Below are 15603 nucleotides of genomic sequence, written 5' to 3'. Positions count from 1 at the left end.
CTCAGACTGCTAAGGAAACCAGGCGATCAGGTTCTCTGAGTTGTGTCAGGTGTCTGTGTGGCTGGAGCCTCATCTCCTTACCTAAACAAAGTCCTAGGATTGTCCTGCTTGTGTAGGTTCACATTTGTCCTCTGACCTTTTAGCGGATGTTTTAATGTACTGGTACTGTTTTTATCCTGCTTGAAGGACCAGTACTTGAATGTAAGAGTTAGGAAGAGAGTTTTATACGCAGACTAACTTACACACAGAGTATGATGCCTATGCGCTGTTGTATGCCTGTGCTGCTGTAGTCTGACTCAAAATAGCGGTAAAAAAAGTGAAGCTGTGCCAAGTTGCCTCATGGGAGCATCTGTTGACACCTGAGGGCTCTGTTTCTGCCTGCTACACAGCTGCCATTTTGTGTCTGCTCTGACCTGCATGGAGGAGGATGTCATGTCTGCCTGTGTAGTAATGGCCTGGTGACCACCATCGCAGTCATCTCCTCTCATCATGGTCCTCTGTAATAATAATAATACTGCATTGAATTATAATGCGCTTTTCATTGAAAAACAATCTCAAAGTGCAACTGTAGCTCAGTTGGTGGCGGTTGCAACACCAGTGTATTGGGTTTGATTCCCGGAACCAACCGTATGTAAAGGATATGAACCTGGGTCTCCCACGGGAGCAACCAACATTACATTACATTACATTACATTTAAGTCATTTAGCAGACGCTCTTATCCAGAGCGACTTACAAATTGGTGCATTCACCTTATGATATCCAGTGGAACAACCACTTTACAATAGTGCATCTAACTCTTTTAAGTGGGGGGGGGGGGGGTTAGAAGGATTACTTTCTCCTATCCTAGGTATTCCTTAAAGAGGTGGGGTTTCAGGTGTCTCCGGAAGGTGGTGATTGACTCCGCTGACCTGGCGTCGTGAGGGAGTTTGTTCCACCATTGGGGTGCCAGAGCAGCGAACAGTTTTGACTGGGCTGAGCGGGAACTGTACTTCCTCAGAGGTAGGGAGGCGATTAGACCATTAGACCATTAGACCACCCAACATCTTAGACCATTAGACCAAGATGAAATCCCCTTCTGGGCTGAGGGCAGACACAGGTTTTGAAGTTTGCAGGTGGAGCTACCTAATCACGTGACCATAACCAATTAATGTCCGCTACACCAGCATGACTGTAAGTTGCTTTGGATAAAAGTGTCTGCTAAATGGCATATATTATTATTTATTATTATTCTTGCAGCCCTTAGCGCTACGCCACAGATAGAACAATGAAACCGATATTTCACCTGATGTATAAGTGTGCAGCATTTGTTTGGCGTTTCCACTCACTACCAAATATGGTGATGAGAGGAAACTCAGTGGCTGGCAGTGGGAGAAGATGGATTTTAGCCGACATTCTGCACATTTTCTCATCAATGAAATATTTGATCTCCATAAAGTTTTCTGTTTCCAGAACTAGAATCTGTTGCTAACAGAGTGGACTGTGTTTTGTAGAGTTTACCCTTTGCCAAAGTTTTTACAAATTGCATTGTTTAGAAGGAGTGCAAGGGCAAAATGAGTTATTGCACATCCGCACTTCACGGAGTAGGCGTTCCCTAATGGAAATATGCAAACATATGCTAGAATGCGCAAATAGCATCTCACTAGCTCGTGCTTGGCTCTGCCCACCTCTTTGCCTGTTCTGCCCACTATGATTCATTTACTCCCATCGACAGGCTCTGGTCTATCTTGAGTTAGTTATAAAAAATCTTTGGCTACGCTACACAGACTTTGTGTGCGCCACGCTGGAGACGAGTTAAGGGAACCATGACAACCGGATGACTGCATCGAGCCGCACTAGCCGGGTGGAACAGTGGAAGGATAAGAGTGCAGCTAGCTACTCATTCATTCATTTCCACTCTACCAGCCATCCTTCCATTAGAATCAGAAAAAAATGAAGTGTGAACATTTTTACTTCACAGTTGATTAAGGGAAGAGGGTGAAATACCATGAACCGAGACGGAAAGAGACGAGATGCTCAGGCTTATGTACTGATATGTATCAGAAATCTTATGAAGAGTAGGGAAAAGGAAATCATGGTTTGACAGATCGCTGGACTCATTGAATTATGGAAATGTCTTATTTAGCTCACTATCGTATCGAGTTTCAATATATAGATCTGAAAAATTAGACAATTTTGACAGCCTGTACAGCCTCTTCCTTTTACCCTGTGTTTTTGCTCTCTTTAAACTGTACTGTGTGTGTGTGTGTGTGTGTGTGTGTGTGTGTGTGTGTGTGTGTGTGTGTGTGTGTGTGTGTGTGTGTGTGTGTGTGTGTGTGTGTGTGTGTGTGTGTGTGTGTGTGTGTGTGTGTGTGTGTGTGTGTGTGTGTGTGTGTGTGTGTGTGTGTGTGTCAGCATGCATTGACTGTTGATGAAAGGACTTTTGCCTTTGCTGCCTTTGCTGCCTTTGCTGCCTTTGCTGCTCCTGGCAGTGCTGGCTGTGCTTTCCAAATGCCTGTTTGATTGACAACTGGCCTCTCAGCGGTATGTGAATAGGAAGTGACCTTAAACAAGCAGGTTCAGCAGCTCTGTAGTTTGACTGACTGCCTGTTTTCCTTTCCCGGACTCTGACGTGAGTGGGTGGGTGAGTGAGACAGTGACGGAGAGACGGAAGGCGGGTTAGCTGTTGGCTGCAGTGCTGAGGGGGGGCTGAGTGAATGAGATGGCCATGAGACGAGGGGAACCGGGGGAGGTGGGGTGGGCTAGCTCCTGGCTGTAGAGCTGAGGGGTCACTCAGACTGGGGAGTGGGTAATTACTACCCCTGTGTGTGGGCTCAGGTCCTGGAGAGAGGAGGAGGAGGGTGGGTGGAGGAGAAAGGGAGGATGGAGGAGGGGTGGGAGGTGGGTTACATTCCGCGCAGTGGAAGGAGACTACTGTAGCTCTATTCTCTGTGTGGGCTCTTTGTCCTCTCTTTCTCTGTGTGTGTCTTTGAGCTGCTGTTACCAGCCAGGGCCCACAGAAGGTGAGCAGTGAGCACCAGCCCCTTGGACTCACTCACACTGGGCTAATTCAGTGTTACACACACAGGGCCATGTGTAAATAGTAGGACCATGGAGAGAGGAGGCCTCTCTCGCTCTCTCTCTCTCTCTCCCTTTCTCTCTCTCTCTCTCACTCTCTCTGTCTCTCCCTCTCTCTCTCTCTCTCTCCCTTTCTCTCTCTCTCTCTCACTCTCTCTCTCTCTCTCCCTTTCTCTCTCTCTCTCTCACTCTCTCTCTCTCTGTCTCTCCCTCTCTCATCTGTTAACATTTTTATTGTTTTTTTGTTTTTTTTAAGCACACATGTTTCCACACGGACCCTTTTAAGCGCAGAACACAACACGGAACACAGCGACAGATAATGGTTGCGCCTTTACATGAAACCCCTTTACATCGCTGAAGACAGCATGCCTCGAGCCAAAATCATGTAAAAGTTATGCCAAATATTACCATAGCTATGGTTTTTATTTCTGCCACAGATTTATGTGCATATTGCGGGCTAGCTAGCAACCTGATAACTTCAGGATCAATGGAAAGGCCTAAAATGTGCAAACTCTGCCCACCTGGGGCAACGGGCCATGCAAAAACATACTCACCCAGTGAGAGAGAGAGGGTGTGGGAAGGAGGGAGAGTGTGTAGGCCTATATGAGTAAAGTTATCTGAACAGTACAGATGGTTATAGTGTTTTCATAACATTGTTATACAAGTTTAAAAGCTCTTTGTTATTTAGAATGCCTGAAGCTTTAACAATACTTAAAGCTGTGTGTGTGTGTGTGTGTGTGTGTGTGTGTGTGTGTGTGTGTGTGTGTGTGTGTGTGTGTGTGTGTGTGTGTGTGTGTGTGTGTGTGTGTGTGTGTGTGTGTGTGTGTGTGTGTGTGTGTGTGTGCTGTGCTCAAGTGTTAAACTTCAAGAACATTCATACGACTACTGAAACATTGGGAGCATTAATAGCTGGATGTTACAGTGACTTCTGTGTGGTTTATGATGAAAATTGCTAGTAAAACATGATTTTGTGTTTCTGTCCTTTACAATCTAATCATAGTATGCCTGTAACTCAATGCACTGCTTTTTAAATGGAAAAAGCTTTCTTAAGGGCCATATTTGAAATAAAAACATTTATTACTTAACTAATGGCATTATTAAAATGAACTAACGCCATTCATTTGATTAATTATTTTAATTGTTTGACAGCCCTATTACAAACATAATGAGAGAGGTTGTCGCATAATGTCTAGTTAGGAACAATCGCTTTTGTTAGTGCTGTCTTTATTTACACCAAAGGATATTATAGCTGCCCTTGGTTGGATGATTTTCCTTGTTTGGAGCTTGCTTTATTTATCTCATTTAATACACCTCTTATCCCTCCCTCCCTCCCTCCTTCCCCCCTCACTCTCTAGGTGTAATCACATCCCTGAGCTGTTTCATGGATGAGGAAAATGCTTTAAACTACTTGAGAAAACCCTGCAATATGATGGTTCCAACTTTAATATGGATAATTACAGGGAATGTGTCTTGTTTATCCTCCTCTGTATTTACTGCCAGTGTGACAGGCTGTGTTAGATGGTTGGAGAATACAGGGAGGTAGAGCATCAAAATGACTATAATGACAATAGCAACCGCTAAGTGGGGTGTGGGTTGGATTTATGGGTGAACATTGTCCTCCATTATGGAGAGACATATTAGGTACTAGCTCACTGGCTCTCAGGTTTATACTGACCATGGAAGTATAAGCAGTGAAAGAGAAGATCTTGAATTATTGACAGACTTCTTTATTTTTCCAAGTCTGTGATCTCTCATCTAACTCCAGTACCTCTGCAGGCTTCAACATCATAGTGCCCTCCAAGCTCATCACTAAGCTCAGGGCCCTGGGTCTGAACCCCGCGCTGTACAACTTGGTCCTGGACTTCCTGAAGGGCTGACCCTAGGTGGTGAAGGTAGGCAACAACACCTCCGCTATGCTGATCTTCAACATGGAGGCCCCAAAAGGGTGCGTGCTCAGTCCCCTTCTGTACTCCCGGTTCACCCATGACTGCTTGGCCATGCACGTCTCCAACTCAATCATCAAGTTGGCAGACAACACAACGACAAGACAGCCTACAGGGAGCAGATGAGTGCCCTGGCAGAGTGTCAATAAAATAAACTCTCTCTTAATGTCAACAAAAAGAAGGAGCTGATCGTGGACTTCAGGAGACAGCAGAGGGAGAATGCCTCTATCTGGGGCCACAGTGGAGATTGTGAAAAGCTTCAAGTTCCTTGGCGTGTACATCACTGACAACCTGAAATGGTCCATCCACACAGACAATGTGGTGAAGAAGGCGCAACAGCGCAACAGTGCCTCTTCAACCTCAGGAGGCTGAATACATTTGTCTTATCCCCTAAGACCCTTATGAACTTCTACAGATGCACCATTGAGAGCATCCTGTCGGGCTGCATCACTGCCCGGTACGGCAACTGCACCGTCCGCAACCGCAGGGCTCTCCGGAGGGTGGTATGGTCAGCCCAAAGCATCACCGTGGGGCACACTGCTTGTCCTCCAGGACATCTACACCCCCCGGTGTCACAAGAATGCCAAGAAGATCCCCGCTACCATCTAGAGGGTGGAGACAGTACAGGTGCATCAAAGTTGGGACCGAGAGACTGAAAAACAGCTTCTTTCTCCAGGCCAACAGACTGTTAAATAGTCACCACTAGCCGGCCTCTGCACGGTACCCTGCCTTGAACTTTACCCCTGTTTATAGCCGTCTACCACCCGGTACTCAACCCTGCACCTGTTGTCCTATGTGCATAGTCATTGAACACTGGTCACTATAATCATATTTACATACTGTTTTACCCACTTTATATGTACTGTATATACTGTATTTTGAGCTTACCAGGTCTGAACAGGTTTGAACAGGTCTGACCAGGTCTGAACAGGCGCGTTCAGGGTGATTTGGCCAAAAGCATATATTTTTTACCACATTTTCTCCCTTGCCTCATCACTGCGACTTCTCAATGGGCTCGGGAGAGGCAAAGGTCGAGTCATGCGTCCTCCGAAACATGACCCGCCTGGCCACCTACTTCTTATCATGTCAGACGGACCAATGTGTCAGAGGAAACACAGTTCAACTGACGACAGCTTGCAGGTGCCCGGCCCTGTCACAAGTAGTCGCTAGAGCACGATGAGCCAAGGAAAGCTCCACCGGCCTAACCTTCCCCTACACCAGATGGCACTGGGCCAAATGTGCACCGTCCTATGGGGCTCCTGCTCATGGCCGGTTGTGACACAGCCGGGATCGAACCGCAGGTGCTTTTGAACGCTGCACCACCCAGGGTATTCATACCCCTTGACTTTTTACACATTTTGTTTTGTTACAGCTTGAATTTAAAATGGATTCAATTAAAATAATGTGTCACTGGCCTACACACAATTCCTTTAATGTCATAGTGGAATTCTGTTTTTAGACATTTTTACAAATGAATTAAAAATGATAATCTGAAATGTCTTGAGTCAATAAGTATTCAACTCTTTCTTATGGAAATCCTAAATATGTTCAGGAGTACAAATTTGATTAACAAGTCACATAATAAGTTGCATGGACTCACTCTGTTTGCAATAATAGTTTTTAACATGATTTTTGAATAACTACCTCATCTCTTTACCCCACACATACAATTATCTGTAAGGTCCCTCAGTCGAGCAGTGATTTCCAACACAGATTCAACCACAAAGACCAGGGAGGTTTTTCAAAGCTTCGTGTAGAAGGGCACCTATAAGTTAAAAAAAATATTTAAAAAAAAGTAGACATTGAATATCCCTTTAAGCATGGTGAAGTTATTAATTACATTTTGGATGCAGTATCAATACACTCAGTCACTACAAAGATACAGGCATCCTTCCTAACTCAGTTGCCGGAGAGGAAGGAAACCGCTCAGGGACGTCACCATGAGGCCAATGGTGACTTTAAAACAGTTTCAGATAGCTGTGATAGGAAAAAACTGAGGATGGATCAACAACATTGTAGTTACTCCCCAATACTAACCTAATTGACAGAGTGAAAAGAAGGAAGCATGTATAGAATAAAAATATTCCAAAACATGCATCCTGTTTGCAATAAGGCACTAAAGTAAAACTGAAAAAAATGTGGCAAAGAAATTAGCTTTAAGTCCTGAATACAAAGCGTTATGTTTGGGGCAAATCCAGCACAACACATCACTGATACCACTCTTCATATTGTCAAGCATGGTGGTGGCTGCACCTTGTCATCGGCAAGGACTTGGGAGCAAAGTCTTAGAGGAAAACCTGGTTCAGTCTGCTATCCAACAGACACTGGGAGATGCAGGACAATAACCTAAAACACAAGGCCAAATATACACTTGAGTTGCTTACCAAGAAGACAGCTAATGAGTGGCCGAGTTACAGTTTTGACTTAAATCTGCATGAAAATCTATGGCAAGACCTGAAAATGGTTGCCTAGCAATGATCAACAACCAATTTGACAGAGAATTTGAAGAATTATTTAAATAATAATTTGCAAATATTGTACAATCCAGGTGTGCAAAGCTCTTAGAGGCTTGCTCAAAAAGACTCACAGCTGTAATTGCTGCCAAATGTGATTCTAAAATGTATTGACTCAAGGGTGTGAATGCTTAAGTAAATGAGATATTTATGTATTTTTTTTTTCAATAAATGTGATAACATTTCTAAAAACATGTTTTCGCTTTGCCATTATTGGCTATTGTGTGTGGATGGTTGAGAATGGTTTAAAAAAAATCCATTTTGAATTTATGCTGTAACACAACAAAATGTGGAATAAGTCACTTTCTGAAAGCACTGTAACTACTGCAATACACACCTTTTCTATTCACATAGTGTCCATAATGTCTATACACACCATCATATACATATATATTTATGTTCCGGACTTTGACATTGGTCTTTCTAATATTTATATATTTCTTAATTCCTTTCTTAAAGTTTGGGTGTATTTACGTGTATTGTTTTGTATTACTGCACCGTTGGAGCTAGGAACATAAGCAGTTCACTACACCCGTGATAACATCTGCAAAGTATGTGGATGCGACCAATACAATTTTATTTTATGTAGCATTCAGAATTGAACTATACTCTTCAAGAATGCAACCCCTCCATTACAACTGGTACTGTTGATGGGCCATCTGCTGTACAACTCATTAGCCAACATGTACAACCCCCCTACATACACAACATTGTCTTCTCCTCAAATAATGAATACGTTTATCTTCATGAAACTTTTATCCCAGCCAGTCCACTCTCGGCAGAGTTTAATGAGAGTTTATTGGAGCGTTTTGCCAAGTTGAACTGATTTATGCTGAAAAGCAGAAGAAGTGGTAAGAGGCTTACAGAACTTCTGACCCTTTTCCTCTGTGGTAATTCACACAGCTTTTAAGAAAAGCCGCGTACTTAGTTTATACACATTGAAATTCTAGGACCGTGTTTCTGACTGCAGGGCAATTCCATGGTAACGGAATTATGCTGGGACTCAGATTTTTCACTTTAAAATGTATACCAAACAAAAAACATTGATTTAAAAGTTTAACACACCATAGAGCTCAATGCACAAGGACTACTTTTAACAATTTCTACTGAACATTTTACAAAAAAACATTTACAGGAAGAACTGTGCAGATACAAAGTTTGGTAACAGAACTAAATTGAGGGAGATTTTACCATAATTATGTTACCAAACTTTGCATCTGCACAGTTTTTCCAGTAAATGTTTAAATGTTCTATTTACTGTGTAAATAGTTCAAAGTAGTCTTTGTGCATAGAGTTGTATGGTTGGCTAAACTTTGAAATCAATGGTTTTTGTTTGGCATACATTGTAAAGTGAAAAATCGGAGTATCAGCGTATTTCTGTTACTGTGGAATTGCCATGCAGCTAGCAAAGGGGATTACTGTTAACCCAGAGTGGTGCAGATGTTTCAAAGGCTGTACAGTGCAGCACACAGTGAGGAAGCATTGCACATTGCCTATAAACATCTGTCAAACAATAGGCCTTACCACACTACTGATAACATAAGCTCAGGGAGGAAACAGCATTTACTAGAAACAATGCTGATTTTTTTTTACAGTTGAGCGAACTGGATTTAAGGATTTCGTTTTTTATTCATTTTTCTAATAAAGTGATAAAAATAGGTTTAGGATGGTAACTTACAGTAGATCCCTTCAGTAGTCTTTAATGTTCACCCAAGCTCCATCGTCAGAGAATTGTTATTCTATGTTATTGTGGCAGATTAGCATTGTCACTATTGGACAATATCTGCTATCAAATTCATACTGTATAGCTCTTAATCACAGCAGCCATTACAGGAATTAAGTGTCTCTGGGCATTGATTTCTTTCATAATATGACAAACTTGTCTCAACTTCAAGTTCATAGCTAGCAACAGCCTTCAGTGCAAATGACAATGACTGTCTCCCTAAGTGAGTACTGAACCACACTAGGAGGTTAAGTCAGACCATGTTTGGTAATGCTGGTGTCCTCTCATCCACTTCTCTGCCATGCTGTTGGCCTGCCTGTCTGGAAAGGTTACTATAAGCTTCACTCCGTTGATCTACGTGGGCGTGTAGGTGGAATGGGATTTTTGGAGCAGCGGACACTTTTTGTTAACATGATATCCTCACCGGTCCTACTCCTATTCAAACTGGGCGATAGCGTTTTAGTTTTTTTGTAATTTCATTTTGTGAAAGCAAGGAAGAGTCACCTTCCCTTGCTAGTAGTAGCTAGCTGGCAGCCTGGCTAGCTGGCTTTTGCCTGGCTAAAAACATAGCAAGCAAGCTAGATTTTTTAGCTTCACACATGAAATAATTAGATTTATAATAAAAAGAATTTGCCATGGCAAATATTCTTCTACTTGCCGGTGTAACCTAAACCATTATCCTAGTTTGATATGCTGCTTGAGTATTCATTCCGATATCAGCTAAAAATAGAATGTCATCATGTTTTGGTCACAGAGAACAAAGCACATGACTAGCTAGTTGGCTACAGCAGGTTCTGCCATTTCACAATAGCCTGGAATCACTAGTTATTACTTCTAAACAAAATACCTTTTTGGTTGGTTTACTGTTTGAACAGTCGCTGAGATTATATTTGGTTATCAATACAGAATAAGCTACTTTGATGAATAGTTCATATAGCCTATAGATCAGATCACAGCATACCACCCTGCATACCACTGCTGGCTTGCTTCTGAAGCTAAGCAGGGTTGGTCCTGGTCAGTCCCTGGATGGGAGACCAGATGCTGCTGGAAGTGGTGTTGGAGGGCCAGTAGGAGGCACTCTTTCCTCTGGTCTAAAAGAAAAAATAAGCTCAGCTCCGGTTTCTCCCTGACTGAGCACTGGGATGGTTCCCATAGTTTAGCTGCCTTCTGACCCTGCATGGGCAGACCCTTGTACCCAGGCTCAATGAGCCCTCTGTAGTCTCAGAAAACACACGTTGGTAAGCAAGTATGAGCGGACATACACACACACACACACACACAGGGTCACCTCGCACACTCTGGCAGGCAATCAGAATGCTGCAGATCAGTGTGAGGATAGATCACAGACTGCTAGGGTAGGGAGGGCTCACAATCACTTTTTGTCTGAATGAAAACTTGTGTAACTGTCTGGCAATAGCTGGCTATGCTAGCATTGTCCGGAAGAACTATCCTATGCTTTTCTCTGCCGCCCTGAATCAGTCACACACACAGATATATCCATACATAACTGCTTTCCTTCAAGAAGGTCCTAAGAGGAATGACATTCTTGCTTAAGATTGCATCAAGTTGCTTATCATGCATCATGCCAACTTAATCATGTCCATAGACTGCAACAAAGTCAGAAATAACCGCTACACCTTTCCCAAAGTAAAAGAGAAGGAGAGAGCGAGAGAGAGAGAGAGAGAGAGAGAGGTGGATGGAGTGAGTGAATAGAGAGAGAGAGAGAGAGAGAGAGAGAGAGAGAGAGAGAGAGAGAGAGAGAGAGAGAGAGAGAGAGAGAGAGAGAGAGAGAGAGAGAGAGAAGAGGTGGATGGAGTGAGTGAAGAGAGAGAGGAGGTGGATGGAGTGAGTGAAGAGAGAGAGAGGAGGTGGATGGAGTGAGTGAAGAGAGAGAGAGAAGAGGTGGATGGAGTGAGTGAAGAGAGAAAGAGAGAGAGAGAGAAGAGGTGGATGGAGTGAGTGAAGAGAGAGAGAGAGAGAAAGAGACAGATAGAGGAGAGTGTGCAATATATCAAAGCAAGGGAGCCATCTGTCAGCTTGGCCATTAAACAGCTGGTGGAGGAGATGCAAGATGTCTGAACAGAGACTGACAAGATGGGAGATGACAGGAAACAGATTTCCCTTTTCTTTTTTTTCTTCCCTCTCTCTGTGGAACGGCAGAGGAAACGGACCGTCGCCCGTCTGGGTGCTGTGAACGCTCCCTCCAGATGCTGCTACCGCTCCTCCCCTCCTCCCCCCTTTTCCTTCCCTCCCCTGCCCTGTCCTCTTACATGTTGTTGTTGATGTCATTGAAACATCCCATCATCCCTGTGGCACTGTCAGCCTGAGAGAGAGACAAGCAGTTTGTCTCTAGTATTCATTCGTTTGTTGTTTTAGTTAGTTTTGTTGGGTTTTGTTTGTAGTCTTCAAAGTGTACCGTCACTGGGCACCTTTACTCATACAGACGTTCTGGTGTCTGTGCTGTTCTTTCTATGGTTACTTAGTGTGCTGTTCTTTCTATGGTTACTTAGTGTGCTGTTCTTTCTATGGTTACTTAGTGTGCTGTTCTTTCTATGGTTACTTAGTGTGCTGTTTTTTCCCTTATTATTGGGTCAGGATGAAAGTAGAAAGCAGAGTCTTTTAAGGTGTAGAATCCACTATTACCTGTTGATGGAGATAGTTCTTTTTTATGGGATTGTTTAGCAGCCTCAGATCACAATGCATATGGCCTGGATTATTTAGCTGGGATAATGGACCTACTGCTGATCTTGTGGATACAAATCTCTGCCTGCTGTTCATTTAATTCAACCATATGAAAATAAGGAATCTGAGTCAGTGTTTAGTTAGTTTTAAAAATGAGTACTTGGGCTAATGTTAATTAGTGTTCTATCATACCCTTGTTAGATCTCTGCTCTCCTTAGCTATTCCCCAATACCCCTTCGTGTTAATGTGAACCGGGGGGGGCTTCTAAATAGGGCAACAGTGCACAAGGGTCTGGCTGACATCATTAAGCACATGTTCTGCTGGCTTAAAGCTGTTGAAATGCTGGTGGGGGAGTGTCTCTTCTTCCTCATCCCTCCCTCCCTCCCTCCCTCCCTCCCTCCCTCCCTCCCTCCCTCCACAGCACAGTGTAATGTGTGATCTCCATGACATTGGGCAGTGTAATACCATTATGGCCCTAATTGTCTAATCACTTTAATATGTGGCTGTGGCCCCTTCCACATGACAGGGCCAGGCCAGCCTAATAAACAGTGATTACGCTCCGCTGGAACCATCGCAGTTACCCGCAGGGGACGGACTGTTTTTCTTTCCTTCTTTCTTTCTCTCTCTCTTTCGTTTTGATGGTGAGTGGAGAAAGAATGGCAGCTGCTGAGGCTGCGAAAGGTCACCTCGTAGTTTGCGACACGTGTGAGCGAGGAAAAGAGCGAGCGAGAAAGACAGAGAGAGGGGGAGAAAAAGAGAGAGAGGGACAGAGAGAGGAAAGGGAAGGAGAGGGCGGGAGCAAGAGGAAGAACTAGAGGAAGAGAATGAATGGAGCAGACAAGATGAGCTGTCATCTTCAGAGCTTCTCTCCCGGCTGTCAGATTGACAGGCCGCCTGGACACCTCATTCTCTGTGGAACAAGAACTTGACAAGACAAGCAGGAGCTGTCACTTTTCCACCAGGCCCTCTGTCTCTCTCTCTCCCTCTTTCCCTCTCCCTCCGTTCTCTGTCTATCTATCCCTCTTTCTTTCTTTCTTTCTCTCTCTCTCTCTCTCTCTCTCTCTCTCTCTCTCTCTCTCTCTCTCTCTCTCTCTCTCTCTCTCTCTCTCTCTCTCTCTCTCTCTCTCTCTCTCTCTCTCTCTCTCCCTCCCTTTCTCTTTCTCTCTGTCTCTCTCTTGCTCTCTATCTCTCTCTTTCTCTTTGTGTGTCTTTCTCTCTCTCTGTCTCTCCGTATCTCTCTCCTCATGTGTCTGGGTAAGGGGAGGTGGAGAGGGTACATATCTGTGTGTGTGTATGTTTGTGTTTGTAGTTTCATGTTTTATGTTTTATGCACCCTAGTATTGGAATGAACCGGGGTGAACCACTCATTTCACAGCTCTCAATGGACTAGAAGGGATGTTTGTGTGTTTGAGTTTTTGTGGTGGTGGTGGGGGGCATAGCCGGGTGTGTGTACTCCCTATATCAGCTGAGAAACAAGACTGCTCTTCTTCAGTCTCTGATAACATACCCCCTATTCATTATTCATTATTCAACCCCCCCCCCCCCGCCCCAAGCCGCGTAAACATAATAAGGTTAAGAATCGCCATGAACCACGTCTCGGCGGATCAAGAGGGGGAAAGGCGGGATGTCGGCCTTTATCTGCGCTACATCTTTTATTAATTGAGAGTGCTAGCGAGTCTCCCCGTGATCATTAATGCATGCAACGTGGAATAACGTATTTACATGTTCCAATGCATTATGCATGGCTAGGGAGGGGGCCGCCATGTTGTGTAGTAGAGGACCCTGTGTTCTCTCTCTGTGTGTGTGGAGGCATGCGTGTGCACTTGTGTGTGTGAATGTGTATCAGTCAGCTGATTTAGATTCAGCCCTGCTAACTTCACTACCTGCCAGGACTCTCCTGTCCTCTACTGGAGAGTGAGAGTGAGGAGGAAGTGTTGGACAACAAATGATGTTCCCTAGGTTGATCTCAGTACAGGGGCACTTAGGGTTCTGCTGTCCATACGACTGGAGAGATTGGTTTCTCCCACCTCCATGGAGCTATTCTGTATCTGTATCTGTATGTCTGCATCCGAAGTGGCACCCTATTTACTATGGGACCTGGCCAAAAGTAGTGCACTAAATAGGGAATAGGGTGCCATTTGGGATGCATCCTATGCGTTTGTGAAAGAGCAGTTCCTGTAAGCACAGTTAACCTTTTATATACAGTATGTTATATATTATATAGAAGTGTTACCCTGTAACCCCCCCCCATAAGGTATATTTCCCTCTGCTGCTGACATTCAGTATTCATGTTCTCCCAGATACATTAGCTGGGAGCATTTCGCCCGGCACATAGCTCTCACATTGCCTGACAGGTTGTTGAAATTCGATGCAGCTGAGCGAAAACATTACCATCCAACAGAGATCAGTAACTGGAAGAAACACATATAGTCTAGACGAGAGGAAAAGTCGTTTTTTCACAGTGCTGGTGATTGATCAGGCTAATGTATAGCTCCCTATAGGCCAATTCCACCTCCAAGATCAATCTCTGACTCAATTGTGCCTGTAGTGCTAGTGTGCATTTCCACATACTCAGTATTCACAGATTGCAGTTCATATAACGGAACCTTTCTTTAACCAAACCTCCCTCTGTCTTAACTCATGCTTTGCCTCTCTCTCTCTCTCTCTCTCTCTCTCTCTCTCTCTCTCTCTCTCTCTCTCTCTCTCTCTCTCTCTCTCTCTCTCTCTCTCTCTCTCTCTCTCTCTCTCTCTCTCTCTCTCTCTCTCTCTCTTTCTCTCTCTCTCTCTCTCTCTCTCTCTCTCTCTCTCTCTCTCTCTCTCTCTCTCTCTCTCAATTCAATTCAATTCAATTCAATTCAAGGGGCTTTATTGGCATGGGAAACATGTGTTAACATTGCCAAAGCAAGTGAGGTAGATAATACACAAAAGTGAAATAAACAATACAAATTAACAGTAAACATTACACATACAGAAGTTTCAAAACAAGAAAGACATTACAAATGTCATATTATATATATACAGTGTTGTAACAATGTACAAATGGTTAAAGCACACAAGTTAAAATAAATAAGCATAAATATGGGTTGTATTTACAATGGTGTTTGTTCTTCACTGGTTGCCCTTTTCTTGTGGCAACAGGTCACAAATCTTGCTGCTGTGATGGCACACTGTGGAATTTCACCCAGTAGATATGGGAGTTTATCAAAATTGGATTTGTTTTCAAATTCTTTGTGGATCTGTGTAATCTGAGGGAAATATGTCTCTACTTTTTGGTTTATTTTATGTTAGAGAAAAAACGAATTTAGCCTTGCCCTCTCTCCGTATCTACAAATGTGTGTGTGTGTGTGTGTGTGTGTGTGTGTGTGTGTGTGTGTGTGTGTGTGTGTGTGTGTGTGTGTGTGTGTGTGTGTGTGTGTGTGTGTGTGTGTGTGTGTGTGTGTGTGTGTGTGTGTGTGTGTGTGTGTGTGTGTGTGTATCGTATTGTATCTAGTTGCAGGCTTGTATGCTCACTTGTATGTCTGTTCATCCATGTATGCCTAATAGAGTGAAAATGAAAAGTGAGAGGAGCAGAGATGTTGTGTTCTCTCTTTTTCTCTCTATCTTGTATTCATCCTTAAGTGCACTGGAGTGTGTTGTTGTGTGTGTCTAGCAGCATCACCTTCATATAGAGAGGAAAACAAAGGCATT

At 43.7% G+C, this 15603-nt stretch overlaps 1 protein-coding gene across 8 annotated transcripts in view; it reads left to right on the top strand.

The window, feature by feature from the left end:
- The window catches only part of LOC139537438 (autism susceptibility gene 2 protein-like), a 487977-nt gene that overhangs the window by 175194 nt on the left and 297180 nt on the right, over nt 1-15603 (top strand). The window lies entirely within an intron of this gene.

The sequence above is a fragment of the Salvelinus alpinus genome, chromosome 13, assembly GCF_045679555.1.
Source record: "Salvelinus alpinus chromosome 13, SLU_Salpinus.1, whole genome shotgun sequence".
NCBI classification, from domain to species: domain Eukaryota; kingdom Metazoa; phylum Chordata; class Actinopteri; order Salmoniformes; family Salmonidae; genus Salvelinus; species Salvelinus alpinus.
This window is presented reverse-complemented; position numbering and strand designations above follow the sequence as displayed.